Raw genomic sequence first — 15417 nt, forward strand, 5'->3', positions numbered from 1 at the left:
AAACTAGTCACATGCATTGCTCAATGTGTGATTTTGGCCCATTCTTCCACACAACAGTCTTCAAATCTTGATGATTCTGTGGACCTCTTGTATGAACTCTAATCTTTAGCTCTTGCCGTAGATTTTCTATTGATTCAAGTCAGGTGATTGCTGGGCCATTCTCGCAGCTTTATTTTCATTCTCTGAAACCAGTTAAAGGTTCCTTGGCTTTGTATTTGGGATCATTGTCTTGCTGAAATGTCCACCCTTGTTTCGTCTTCATCATTGTGGCAGTTTGCAGAAGATTTTATCAAGAATGTCTCAGTACATTTTTCTATTCATTCTTTGGTGTGGGGCTGAAAAACAGCCCCACACCATGATGTTCCCATCTCCAAACTTGACTGTTGGTATGGTGTTTGGGGGTGATTTGCAGTGCCGTTTGACCTCCAAACATGTTGTGTATTATGGCATCCAAAGAGTTCAGGTTTGGTCTCATGCGACCAGACTCTATCTCCCAGTATTTCACAGACTTATGTAGCAAACTTTAAATGAACTTCAACATGCTTTTTCTTCAGTAACAGAGTCTTGCGTGGTGAGCATGCATACAGGCCATGGCGGATGAGTGCATTACTTATTGTTTTCTTTGAAACAATTGTGCCTGCTAATTCCAGGTCTTTTGAAGCTCTCCAAGTGGTCTTTGCCTCTTGGACAACTTTTCTGATACACTTTTCACTCCTCTGTCAGAAATCTTGTGAGGATGGGCTGGTCATGGCTGGTTTATGGTGAAATTATGTTTCTTTCCACTTATGGATTATGGGCCCAACAGTGCTCAGTGGAACATTGAGAAGTTTTGAAATCCTTCTGTAACCATACCATCAGAATGTTTTGCAACAATAAGGTTTGCAAAGATCTTGAGAGAGCTCTTTGCTTTTTGCCCATCATGAGATGTTTCTTGTGTGACATCACGGTAAAGAGAAAGCTTTTTATAGGTCATCAGTTGGGACTGAATCAGTTGATTTTAATTTGCACTGGAAAGGGGCAGGATTGCTTTCAAAGGACTAATAGATTTCAGCTGTTATCTTGGCTTTCCATGTCTTTTTGCACCTTCCTTTCTTTGGTTAAATATATTTTCCATGTGTCATTTCACATTGTTACACATAACGTATTTTATGGAGATCTATGGTTTGATTTCTTTGTATGTATGGATTACGTGGGTTGTACTTATTACAGACATCTGGTGAAATGGTGATGTGTTCAATATGTATTTTACCTGCTGTAAATGTATGGTAAATCTGTCTGGAGAAGGCAGTACTGAAAAACTGTGTGGCCGTGCAACGTGGAGACTAGTGAGGGAAGCCACCAAGACAGCCAGACATCTCTGAAGGAGTTAATGACTTCTGTGCCTCTGATTGGAGAAACTGCATAGTCACAGTGTAACCTTTGTCAGTTGCACCACCAGTTATACAGCATATTGGTGGAGTGGAGCATAGAAGGATTTTCTGAAAAGGAAGATGCAAAATTTCAGCTGCAGTTTGAGAGAAGTCACATGAGAGACTGCAGCCTAGTGCCTCTGTTTTCTTTTTCTTTTTTTCAATATTTTAGTATTTTCATAATTTAAACAACAGAAGCAAGCAAGGCTCAGATGCATAAATTACCAGGTTTTTACAAAATAAAACAGTGCAAAAGAGCAGCAGAAAAAACATCACTAGTGCAGGACGAACAGTCAATCCAATTTTACACCCTCAAAATGAGTTAGGAATGGACCCCTGTTCCTGGAAAACATGTCCGTTGACCAGTTTCCATTTGTATTATGGACATCATTCAGTGAGGCATAACTGAAATGGAGGAGGAGTAGGGGACTTCCATTCCTTCAATATCAGTCTTTTGGCAACAATCAGTCTAAGTTCCAGTGGTTCCTGCATAATAGCAGGTAGAGGTCTCAGAGTCTGTATGTACCAAGATGACCAGTCCAGGTTCAGGTTGATGTGCATGAAGGAAAATAGTTCTGGTCTGACATGTTTATACAACCCCTGGCAAAAATTATGGAATCACCGGCCTCGGAGGATGTTCATTCAGTTGTTTAATTTTGCAGAAAAAAAGCAGATCACAGACATGACACAAAACTAAAGTCATTTCAAAATGGCAACTTTCTGGCTTTAAGAAACACTATAAGAAATCTGAACAAAAATTGTGGCAGTCAGTAACGGGTACTTTTTTAGACCAAGCAGAGGGAAAAAAATATGGACTCTCACTCAATTCTGAGGAAAAAATTATGGAATCACCCTGTAAATTTTCATCCCCAAAGCTAAACACCTGCATCAGATCAGATCTGCTCGTTAGTCTGCATCTAAAAAGGAGTGATCACACCTGGAGAGCTGTTGCACCAAGTGGACTGACATGAATCATGGCTCCAACACGAGAGATGTCAATTGAAACAAAGGAGAGGATTATCAAACTCTTAAAAGAGGGTAAATCATCACGCAATGTTGCAAAAGATGTTGGTTGTTCACAGTCAGCTGTGTCTAAACTCTGGACCAAATACAAACAACATGGAAGGTTGTTAAAGGCAAAACATACTGGTAGACCAAGGAAGACATCAAAGCGTCAAGACAGAAAAACTTTAAAGCAATATGTCTCAAAAATCGAAATGCACAACAAAACAAATGAGGAACGAAGGGAGGAAACTGGAGTCAACGTCTGTGACCGAACTGTAAAGCCGCGTTCACACCGGCGCGATCAGACGCTACAAATTCGCGTGAGTCGCCAGGCGACGGACTCGCCTCCTTCGCCCGGTGTGTCGCTCTGCTTGGGTGGACTTTCGCTGCGAAAATTCGCCTCGGTGCGTCATCAAATAGGAGGAGCTTCCATTCCACTCGCCGGCTCCGGTTGTCAGTCAAGCTAATATGACGGACCTTGATCACACGGAGCGAGTTGCTGTGGAAAGCTCCCAATACAGAGAGTATCATTATTTGCTGCAGGAGCTGTGTCTGGGTGACGGTCCTTCCACCTCTGCGGGACCCAGTTTGAGGATCAACTGTCCCATTCGCGCGCACATGTAAATAATAATAATAAAAAAAAAGAAACTCCGCTGCTGCTGCAGCTCGCTCTTCCCCCAAAAACTCTGTCATAATTGTGTTTAGAAACCAGTCACCATTTGTTTTATTATACATCTGTGTAGTTAATTAATAAAATATCTCTACAGACATTCGCTCGCGCGCGCACGTAAATAAAAAGAAAAGGAAAAAGCTCCACTCTCGCTGCTGCAAGTAGGGCTGCTGCCCGCTCCAAAAACTTTGTCATAATTGTGTTTAGAAACCAGTCACCATTTGCTTTATATACAGCTGTGTAGTTAATAAGTAAAATAATCTCCAGGACGATTCACGCGTGCGCACGTAAAATAAAAATAAAAAGAAACTCCACTCCCCGCTGCTGTGGTGCTGCTGCTCGCTCCAAAAACTGTCATAATTGTGTTTAGAAACCAGTCACCATTGCTTTATTATACAGCTGTGTAGTTAACAAGTAAATAATCTCCAGGACGATTCGCGCGCGCACGCATGTAAAATAAAAATAAAAATAAACTCCACTCCCCGCTGCTGTGGTGCTGCTGCTCGCTCCAAAAACTCTGTCATGATTGTGAAATAAAGGACAAAAGAGACATAAGTCCTGCTCACAGGCTGCTACCAGATGCAGGACATGTTCACATCTTCAGTCAAACTCCAGACATCTCCACGTCACTACATATTCAGTCCCTGATTGGTCATCGCGGAGCGACGAGACGAAAAAGTTCAGATTTTGAACTTGGGGAGGAGGGCGACGTGACGTGACGCAATATCGCGCCACAAACGTGCAAAACGCTCAAAATCGCTTCACTCGCATCGCTTCACTCGCGTCCATCGCATCGCGCTGCGTGGTTTGGCGCCAAAACACGTCCTTACATAGGGATTACATGGCAACCTGTGGCTGCAGTCGCTCGCGTCGCGCCCGTGTGAACGCGGCATAAGAAACTGCCTAAAGGAAATGGGATTTACATACAGAAAAGCTAAACGAAAGCCATCATTAACACCTAAACAGAAAAAAACAAGGTTACAATGGGCTAAGGAAAAGCAATCTTGGACTGTGGATGACTGGATGAAAGTCATATTCAGTGATGAATCTCGAATCTGCATTGGGCAAGGTGATGATGCTGGAACTTTTGTTTGGTGCCATTCCAATGAGATTGATAAAGATGACTGCCTGAAGAGAACATGTAAATTTCCACAGTCATTGATGATATGGGGCTTGCATGCAGGTAAAGGCGCTGGGGAGATGGCTGTCATTACATCATCAATAAATGCACAAGTTTACGTTGATATTTTGGACACTTTCTTATTCCCATCAATTGAAAGGAGTTTGGGGATGATGAAATCATTTTTCAAGATCATAATGCATCTGGCCATACAGCAAAAACTGTTGAAAACATTCCTTGCAAAAAGACACATAGGGTCAATGTCATGGCCCTGCAAATAGTCCGGCTCTTAATCCAATTGAAAATCTTTGGTGGAAGTTTGAAGAAAATGGTCCATGACAAGGCTACAACCTGCAAAGCTGATCTGGCAACAGCAATCAGAGAAAGTTGGAGCCAGATTGATGAAGATTACTGTTTGTCACTCATTAAGTCCATGCCTCAGAGACTGCAAGCTGGTTATAAAAGCCAGAGGTGGGCAACAAAATACTAGTGATGTGTTGGAGCGTTCTTTGTTTTTCATGATTCCATAATTTTTTCCTCAGAATTGAGTGATTCCATATTTTTTTTCCCTCTGCTTGGTCTAAAAAGTAACCGTTACTGACTGCCACAATTTTTTTTTTCCTGATTTCTTTATAGTGTTTCTTTAAAGCCAGAAAGTTGCCATTTGAAATGACTTAGTTTTGTGTCATGTCCTGTGAGCTGCTTTTTTCTACAAAATTAAACACTGAATGAACATCCTCCGAGGCCGGTGGATTCCATAATTTTGCCAGGGTTGTATAATTGGGATCTCGGTGCTCAGTTAATGGTCATGATGATGTGATAATTGATCAAATGACACTGATATTTTCAGTACATTCCTCCTAAACGGTTTTGTGGATTTCAGTGAAGAAGAGCTAATTGGACCTTTTGTGCTCATTTAATGATAATGATGTGATAGTTGGTGATCAAATGACTGATTGCATAAGTGCAGTTCCTTTTAAATCAGTTGGTGGATTTCAATGAACCGTCACACAGTGGTAGCACACCGTGTGAAGATGCGCATGAAGAAAATATTATGGTAGTGGTGTCCTCAAGAAAGGTAATTGTTTTTTTTTTTGTCCTTAAGTGGTGATGATGAAATATTATGATCACATGATAATTGACTTTGTAAGCCCAACCCCTCTAAAGAAGTGTCCTTCCTGATTTGTTAAAGTTTCTTTCTTTCTTCAAGATGAATGTGGGCGTGGCTCACAGTGAGGTGAACCCCAACACGCGGGTGATGAACAGCAGAGGAATATGGCTAACCTACTTGCTCCTGACCATCGTGCTGCACGTTGTCCTGCTCAGCATCCCATTCTTCACTGTACCAATTGTATGGACCCTAACCAACGTCATCCACAACTTGTCAGTTAAAATGTTGCACAAACAGCAGCCACAGCAATGAATTGAAAAAAAAAAAACTTCTGAATACTGACTTGTCCAAACTACCTGTCAGCTTTTAGTGGTGTTTTCAGGTTGGTAAATCAGTGGTGAAAGTTTTCCAAAATTCAGAAATTCAGATTTTTTGGGGAAAATCAATCAATCAATTCAATCAATTTTTTTATATAGCGCCAAATCACAACAAACAGTTGCCCCAAGGCGCTTTATATTGTAAGGCAAGGCCATACGATAATTATGTAAAACCCCAACGGTCAAAACGACCCCCTGTGAGCAAGCACTTGGCTACAGTGGGAAGGAAAAACTCCCTTTTAACAGGAAGAAACCTCCAGCAGAACCAGGCTCAGGGAGGGGCAGTCTTCTGCTGGACTGGTTGGGGCTGAGGAGAGAACCAGGAAAAAGACATGCTGTGGAGGGGAGCAGAGATCGATCACTAATGATTAAATGCAGAGTGGTGCATACACAAAAAGAGAAAGAAACAGTGCATCATGAGAACCCCCCAGCAGTCTACGTCTATAGCAGCATAACTAAGTGATGGTTCAGGGTCACCTGATCCAGCCCTAACTATAAGCTTTAGCAAAAAGGAAAGTTTTAAGCCTAATCTTAAAAGTAGAGAGGGTGTCTGTCTCCCTGATCTGAATTGGGAGCTGGTTCCACAGGAGAGGAGCCTGAAAGCTGAAGGCTCTGCCTCCCTTCTACTCTTACAAACCCTAGGAACTACAAGTAAGCCTGCAGTCTGAGAGCGAAGCGCTCTATTGGGGTGATATGGTACTACGAGGTCCCTAAGATAAAATGGGACCTGATTATTCAAAACCTTATAAGTAAGAAGAAGAATTTTAAATTCTATTCTAGAATTAACAGGAAGCCAATGAAGAGAGGCCAATATGGGTGAGATATGCTCTCTCCTTCTAGTCCCCGTCAGTACTCTAGCTGCAGCATTTTGAATTAACTGAAGGCTTTTTAGGGAACTTTTAGGACAACCTGATAATAATGAATTACAATAGTCCAGCCTAGAGGAAATAAATGCATGAATTAGTTTTTCAGCATCACTCTGAGACAAGACCTTTCTGATTTTAGACATATTGCGTAAATGCAAAAAAGCAGTCCTACATATTTGTTTAATATGCGCTTTGAATGACATATGCTGATAAAAAATGACTCCAAGATTTCTCACAGTATTACTACAGGTCAGGGTAATGCCATCCAGAGTAAGGATCTGGTTAGACACCATGTTTCTAAGATTTGTGGGGCCAAGTACAATAACTTCAGTTTTATCTGAGTTTAAAAGCAGGAAATTAGAGGTCATCCATGTCTTTATGTCTGTAAGACAATCCTGCAGTTTAGCTAATTGGTGTGTGTCCTCTGGCTTCATGGATAGATAAAGCTGGGTATCATCTGCATAACAATGAAAATTTAAGCAATACCGTCTAATAATACTGCCTAAGGGAAGCATGTATAAAGTGAATAAAATTGGTCCTAGCACAGAACCTTGTGGAACTCCATAATTAACTTTAGTCTGTGAAGAAGATTTCCCATTTACATGAACAAATTGTAATCTATTAGACAAATATGATTCAAACCACCGCAGCGCAGTGCCTTTAATACCTATGGCATGCTCTAATCTCTGTAATAAAATTTTATGGTCAACAGTATCAAAAGCAGCACTGAGGTCTAACAGAACAAGCACAGAGATGAGTCCACTGTCTGAGGCCATAAGAAGATCATTTGCAACCTTCACTAATGCTGTTTCTGTACTATGATGAATTCTAAAACCTGACTGAAACTCTTCAAATAGACCATTCCTCTGCAGATGATCAGTTAGCTGTTTTACAACTACCCTTTCAAGAATTTTTGAGAGAAAAGGAAGGTTGGAGATTGGCCTATAATTAGCTAAGATAGCTGGGTCAAGTGATGGCTTTATAAGTAATGGTTTAATTACTGCCACCTTAAAAGCCTGTGGTACATAGCCAACTAACAAAGATAGATTGATCATATTTAAGATCGAAGCATTAAATAATGGTAGGGCTTCCTTGAGCAGCCTGGTAGGAATGGGGTCTAATAAACATGTTGATGGTTTGGATGAAGTAACTAATGAAAATAACTCAGACAGAACATCGGAGAGAAAGAGTCTAACCAAATACCGGCATCACTGAAAGCAGCCAAAGATAACGATACATCTTTGGGATGGTTATGAGTAATTTTCTCTAATAGTTAAAATTTTGTTAGCAAAGAAAGTCATGAAGTCATTACTAGTTAAAGTTAATAGAATACTCAGCTCAATAGAGCTCTGACTCTTTGTCAGCCTGGCTACAGTGCTGAAAAGAAACCTGGGGTTGTTCTTATTTTCTTCAATTAGTGGTGAGTAGAAAGATGTCCTAGCTTTACGGAGGGCTTTTTTATAGAGCAACAGACTCTTTTTCCAGGCTAAGTGAAGATCTTCTAAATTAGTGAGACGCCATTTCCTCTCCAACTTACGGGTATCTGCTTTAAGCTACGAGTTTGTGAGTTATACCACGGAGTCAGGCACTTCTGATTTAAAGCTCTCTTTTTTAGAGGAGCTACAGCATCCAAAGTTGTCTTCAATGAGGATGTAAAACTATTGACGAGATACTCTATCTCACTTACAGAGTTTAGGTAGCTACTCTGCACTGTGTTGGTATATGGCATTAGAGAACATAAAGAAGGAATCATATCCTTAAACCTAGTTACAGCGCTTTCTGAAAGACTTCTAGTGTAATGAAACTTATTCCCCACTGCTGGGTAGTCCATCAGAGTAAATGTAAATGTTATTAAGAAATGATCAGACAGAAGGGAGTTTTCAGGGAATACTGTTAAGTCTTCTATTTCCATACCATAAGTCAGAACAAGATCTAAGATATGATTAAAGTGGTGGGTGGACTCATTTACCTTTTGAGCAAAGCCAATAGAGTCTAATAATAGATTAAATGCAGTGTTGAGGCTGTCATTCTCAGCATCTGTGTGGATGTTAAAATCGCCCACTATAATTATCTTATCTGAGCTAAGCACTAAGTCAGACAAAAGGTCTGAAAATTCACAGAGAAACTCACAGTAACGACCAGGTGGACGATAGATAATAACAAATAAAACTGGTTTTTGGGACTTCCAATTTGAATGGACAAGACTAAGAGTCAAGCTTTCAAATGAATTAAAGCTCTGTCTGGGTTTTTGATTAATTAATAAGCTGGAATGGAAGATTGCTGCTAATCCTCCGCCCCGGCCCGTGCTACGAGCATTCTGACAGTTAGTGTGACTCGGGGGTGTTGACTCATTTAAACTAACATATTCATCCTGCTGTAACCAGGTTTCTGTAAGGCAATAAATATCATATGTTGATCAATTATTATATCATTTACCAACAGGGACTTAGAAAGAGAGACCTAATGTTTAATAGACCACATTTAACTGTTTTAGTCTGTGGTGCAGTTGAAGGTGCTATATTATTTTTTCTTTTTGAATTTTTATGCTTAAATAGATTTTTGCTGGTTATTGGTAGTCTGGGAGCAGGCACCGTCTCTACGGGGATGGGGTAATGAGGGGATGGCAGGGGGAGAAGCTGCAGAGAGGTGTGTAAGACTACAACTCTGCTTCCTGGTCCCAACCCTGGATAGTCACGGTTTGGAGGATTTAAGAAAATTGGCCAGATTTCTAGAAATGAGAGCTGCTCCATCCAAAGTGGGATGGATGCCGTCTCTCCTAACAAGACCAGGTTTTCCCCAGAAGCTTTGCCAATTATCTATGAAGCCCACCTCATTTTTTGGACACCACTCAGACAGCCAGCAATTCAAGGAGAACATGCGGCTAAACATGTCACTCCCGGTCCGATTGGGGAGGGGCCCAGAGAAAACTACTAAAAAAATGTGGACATTTCCGGCAAAGTCAAGCATCGATTGAAGAAAAATGTTGTCAAAGTTGTTCCTGTCGGCCACTTTGATGTTTACTGGACTTGGCAGCCAATCCCAAGGCTTGGGACAAAGCAGTGCATTCTGCTGGCCTCCCATTGGTTGGTTGTGTCATGTGACTAGTGGCGAATGTTTCCGGGTTATTTTTGTTTTGCTGGCTCATGTCGGATTTAGTCTGTGGTCTGATTTCATGATGTTTGTATTTCTAAAATAATTTGGAAACGTCTCTAAAATGTCACAGTGGATATTAAGTCTCATGTTTTAACGTCTGGATCTGAGACTGAAGGATAAATGTTACGTGCCACCGCTTGTCCATACAGCAGCAGATGAGAGGTGCTGTTACAGATTTTACCGTGAATTCCTTGCCGTGCTGAAAACTGTAAGCAAAAAGGACCAAAACAACTTTTTGTTAGTCATCATTTATTAGGATTGAGTATCGAGAACCGGTTCTTTTCGGTATCGTTAAGAAATGATTCGATCCACCGATATCACTAGTCTTTTTGCTTAACGATTCCCTTATTGGTCCTTCAGAGCGGCCGTTGTTTTTGAGGGCGTTTGTCAAGAAAATGATCATTTCTCTACGTTGATTACAGACCCTGCAGCGGGTCTGTAATCAACCACTTCTGCAACACAACTCCACTTTGAAGTGTGAACCAATGAAGCATTGCTTCGATCCACTGCTTTGTTGGTTCTTTGATTCGCTGCTCTTCAGAAGTGGCAAGTCCTCTTCTTAACCCCTCTCAAAGCCATTAAAATATGTCAGTTGTGAGTCACTTTGTGTGGATTAAAGTCACTAACTGGGACTCTTGCCTTGTTGCAGTCAAGAAACGAGAATCGTCCTCCATTCCATTAACACAGCTCCAACCACTGCGCGGCTCTCTGCTGAGACAGAGTCCGGTCGGAATTAATAACTTCAAAATGAATTGCAGCTTTAAATAAAATGACACCTCTTTCCAAATGCAGTAATACAGACAATAAACTACAGTCGACTAAAACGTTTTTTTCCTCCCAAAATGAGACGTGCTGCATTCTTTATGAATTACATCCTGACGTGCAGCCAGCTGCAAGAGCTCAGCTCAGATGTATGGAAAACATTTGTGCCAGTAATGTCTGAAAGCAATGCTTTTGACAAGAACTACAGGTTTTGTTTATTTCTGGTTAAGGCCAGAGATCAAGGATCCACCATGTAGACTTTAAGGATCCAGTGACCAATTTCATATTTATTTACGAGGTCTGTCCAAAAAGTATCGTACCTTTTTATTTTTTTCAAAAACTATATGGATTTGAATCACATGTGATTACATCAGCCAAGCTTGAACCTTTGTGCGCATGCATGAGTTTTTCCACGCCTGTTGGTTGCGTCATTCACCTGTGGGCAGGCTTTGAGTGAGCACTGGTCCACCCCTCCCGTCGGATTTCTTTGTCTGAGAACTTGCTGAGTGACTGCCGTTTTGCTCCATGAAATTTTTTTCAGAAACTGTTAGAGACAGGCAGTTGGAAACCATTCGATAGATTCAGTTGGATATCGGTGAAGATTCTGTCGGCGTCACGCGGATTATGGACTGTTAAAACCTTTTTAAAGACGGCCCACAGCGGCGGAGGGCGCGCGGCGCACTGAGCGACCATTCGACAGGCTGGATCGACCAGATCATTTCTAAACAACGCTGTGTTGATCCGGGACATCATGTGTAGGGATGGGTATTGCTACACACACAGTAGCTGGTATTTTGGCCTATTCCTCCATGCAGATCTCCTCTAGAGCAGTGATGTTTTGGGGCTGTCGCTGGACTACACAGACTTTCAACTCCTTCAACAAATTTTCTATTGGGTTGAAGTCTGGAGATTGGCTAGGCCACTCCAGGACCTTGAAATGCTTTTTACGGAGCCGCTCCTTCGTTGCCTGAGCGATGAGTTTGGGATCATTGTCATGCTGGAAGACCCAGCCATGTTGCATCTTCAATGCTCTCATTGATCGAAGGATGTTTTGGCTTAAAATCTCATGATACATGGCCCTGTTCATTCTTCTCTTAACACGGATCAGTCGTCCTGTCCCCTTCGCAGAAAAATAGCCCCAAAGCATGATGTTTCCACCCCCATGCTTCACAGTAGATATGGTTTTCTTGGAATGCAACTCAGCATTCTTCTTCCTCCAAACACGACGAGTTGAGTTTTTACCAAAAAGTTCTATTTTGGTTTCATCAGACCACATGATATTTTCACAATCCTCTTCTGGATCATCCATATGCTTTCTGGCAAACTTCAGATGGGCCTGGACACGTACTGGCTTAAGCAGGGGGACATGCCTGGCACTGCAGGATTTGAGTCCCTCTCTGCATAGTGTTTAGCCTTTGTTACTTTGGTCCCAGCTCTCTGCAGGTCATTCATCAGGTCCCTCCGTGTAGTTCTGGGATTTTTGTTCACCATTCTCATGATCATTTTGACACCACAGGATGACATCTTGCATGGAGCCCCAGATCGAGGGAGATTATCAATGGTCTTGTATGGCTTCCATTTTCTTACAATTGCTCCCACAGTTGATTTATTCACACCAACTTGCTTGACTATTGTAGATTCACTCTTCCCAGCCTGGTGCAGGTCTACAGTTTTCTTCCTTTTTGTCCTTAGACAGCTCTTTGGTCTTGGCCATGGTTGAGTTTGGAGTCTGACTGTTTGAGGCTGTGGATAGGTGTTTTTTTTATACAGATAACGAGTTCCAACAGATGCCCTTAATACGGGTAACAGGTGGAGGACATAAGAGCTTCTTAAAGAAGAAGTTACAGGTCTGTGAGAGCCAGAAATCTTGCTTGTTTGTAGGTGACCAATTACTTATTTTCCACCATAATTTACAAATAAATTCTTTAAAAATCCTACAATGTGATTTTCTGGATTTTTTTTTAAATAATTTTGTCTCTCATAATTGAAGTGTACCTATGTTGAAAATTACAGACCTCGCTCATCTTTCTAAGTAGGAGAACTTGCACAATCAGGGACTGACTAAATACTTTTTTGCCCCACTTTTATAGAGAGAACAGTAACTGTCCAATGTGAATGTGTGATTTTTATGGAATTGTATTAGCACCATATTCTAATCCATGTGACAGACTGTGTATTATAGTTCTGTTATCTTGCCAATATGGGAAAATATGGTTTTTATGACTAAAATGATCAAGAAAAAAATAGCTCTCATTTAGCTTATTAATTGCACCAAATTGCACCAAAATGCATGTGGTATTTCCCCCATAAACACACTGTGCTTTGTGATTTTACTAAAAATTGTCAACGTTTCGATTGGTTCATAAAATGATCTGGGTAAAACAGAAACATAACACGGAAATTATATGTGTAGAGTGTTGACTACTTATGAAAGTGCATTGCATTCACTAGATTAAAAAAAAAGACTAGACACCTATGAGAAGAGATCACAGAGGGAAGCGAAAGAGAGGGTGATAGGTGAATTTCATTGTTACACATAACTCACGTTGTGTGTCCTTCTGGTAACAATAATGGTATTTTACTGTTATACTGGAACAAAATATGGCTCAAGTCTTGATTTCATTACAATTTATTTACCATCTTCTATGTATTGTCTGTAATGTTTCCACAAATGGACTGACTGTCTGCATTAACTGACTTTAATTCTGCTTTTATTCTTGTTGTTGTTCATTTGGCCGCTCCTGTTTTTTGTTCGGGGTCGCCACAGTGGATACAGCCAGATCCGCATTGGTAATTGGTAAAGTTTTATGCCGGATGCCCTTCCTGATGCAACTCAAAAAGCCCAAATCATTCCGCCATTTCCTGACAATGAAAATCCGACAGGGGGCTGGACCACTCCTCCCACAAGGCGTGCTCACAGGTGAATGACGCAACCGACAGGCATGGAAAAACTCAAGCATGCGCACGAAGGTACAAGCTTGGCTGACGTAAAAACATATGAATCAATTCCATATGGTTTTGAAAAAATAATAAGGTCAGATACTTGTAATAGACCTCGTATTCACAGTGCCTCACTTGTTCCACATTTTGTTATGTTAAAGCGTTATTCCAAAATGGATGAAATTCTTTTTTTTTTTTTCCCTTCAAAATTCTGCACACAATACCCCATAATGACAATGACAAGTATTTTTTTTTTGAGATTTTTGCAAATGTATTAAACATTTTTAAAAAGTAAGAAATCAGTTCATTGCTCTTATAGTTATTTTTTCCTCCAAAGGTTTGACATGTTTTATTGTTCCTCAGGACACTCCTGCCTATGATGATAAGCATCCAGCTCTTCAGCCCCGGCAAGAGGATCTGCTGTGCCACTACACCATGGGCCGACTCTCCTACTCCATCCTCGCTGCTCGCATCTTTGCTGTTGGCGATTCAATGGGCCACATGGAAAGCTCAGCTCTTAAATGCAAGTAGAGCTTTGAATGCTTTGGTGCTTGTGACACAGCAGCATCCTCTATTCCAGGGGTGCCTAAGTTTGGTCCTCGAGCTCTACCTTAGTTGTCTCCTTGTTCCAAAAGCCTGCTAATGAGTCTTACATTGGATTCAGGTGTGTTGGAACAGGGAGACAATAAAGAGTGTCAGACAGGTAGATCTTGAGGACCGAACTTGGGCACCCCTGCTCTATTCGATCTCATTGGTCAAATTCTGTACAGCCTGGAGGGGTTGTCAGAAAGGAGCAATAATGGAAAACAATGTTTCCAATCTTGTTTTTACCATGTAAACATGGAAGGAATCATATTTTAACATTATACCAACTATAAAATGAATAGGGGGGTGTGTGTGTGTGTGTGTGTGTGTGTGTGTGTGTGTGTGTGTGTGTGTGTGGTGTGTGTGTGTGTGTGTGTGTGTGTGTGTGTGTGTGGTGTGTGTGTGTGTGTGTGTGTGTGTCCCATCCTTATCCTAATAAAACACTTAACAAGTCTGTTGTCATACTGAGTTTAATTAATGTAATTAATATCCTTGATTTTAATCGTGATGGTCCCATGTAAATCAATAATATGTGGCGTAACAGAAAAACGTATTGTATTTTGATGGACTCACGGACGGAATATACGTCATTATCTTCCTCTTTCATTTTCTTTAAGTTCAGTTTTAGAGTGCAACGCTTTTTCTCTGGCAGACCACAGGGGCACAAGTGGGAAGTTTGCACGAGCTGTGCAGAGAGAATGTCTCCAGTGTCAAGCCTCATCTCACTTCCTCGGCATGCAGATGTGAAACTTGTTTTATGTGCATTTGTCTTTCATCTCCTCTGCACACATTCTTCACATAGCTGCGGCGTTTTGAGTTTGGAACGCAGCCCGTATATCACCCTTGGACGTTCGGAGCTCACACAAGGAAACCCCAGTGCTGTAATTAATACCTATTTTTAATCTGGTGACTAAAAATAATAAATAAATAAAATGCGTTCATTGAAATTTCGCCAAATAATCTCCCAGATGATAAACCCAGCCTTCCCACCTGCGCGTGACGTCACTTATGCTAATGGATATTCAAAATGACACTCACCTGAGGATGCCCAGGAAAACCCTTCAGTGACTCACTGCTCCGTCCATCCGCGTTATAAAAATCTGTCCGGCTGATCAGCGCACACAGGGATCATCGACGAGCACCACTGCAAGACACAGCTCAGACTTTCGACAAGAAAAGTCACCATGGACGAGGCTCCGCGCTGCTCGCTGCTCTCTTCCTTCTGGCTTTCCGCCGCCGCGTCCTGCGCTCCGGCCGCGCTCAGCCCGGACCCGTGGCCGGTGGCGCGCAGCAGCTCTCTGGAGCTCAATCAGATCGCCAAACGAGTGTCAAAGAGGTGAGGTCATTTGAAACTTTTTTCTTTTTTAATAGCTGCAAAAAAAGAAGAAGTTTTTCTTAATTTCAAAGATTTTTATTTGC

General features: G+C 41.4%; 1 protein-coding gene across 1 annotated transcript in view; it reads right to left on the bottom strand.

The window, feature by feature from the left end:
- Nucleotides 1–15140, bottom strand: part of pan2 (poly(A) specific ribonuclease subunit PAN2) — a 65011-nt gene extending 49871 nt beyond the window's left edge. The window contains exon 1 of the mRNA XM_034173055.1: nucleotides 15037–15140. The gene's annotated coding sequence lies outside the window, so the exon portion shown is untranslated. The remainder of the gene's footprint in view (nucleotides 1–15036) is intronic.
- Nucleotides 15141–15417: the final 277 nt, after the last annotated feature.

The sequence above is a fragment of the Thalassophryne amazonica genome, chromosome 6, assembly GCF_902500255.1.
Source record: "Thalassophryne amazonica chromosome 6, fThaAma1.1, whole genome shotgun sequence".
NCBI lineage: Eukaryota > Metazoa > Chordata > Actinopteri > Batrachoidiformes > Batrachoididae > Thalassophryne > Thalassophryne amazonica.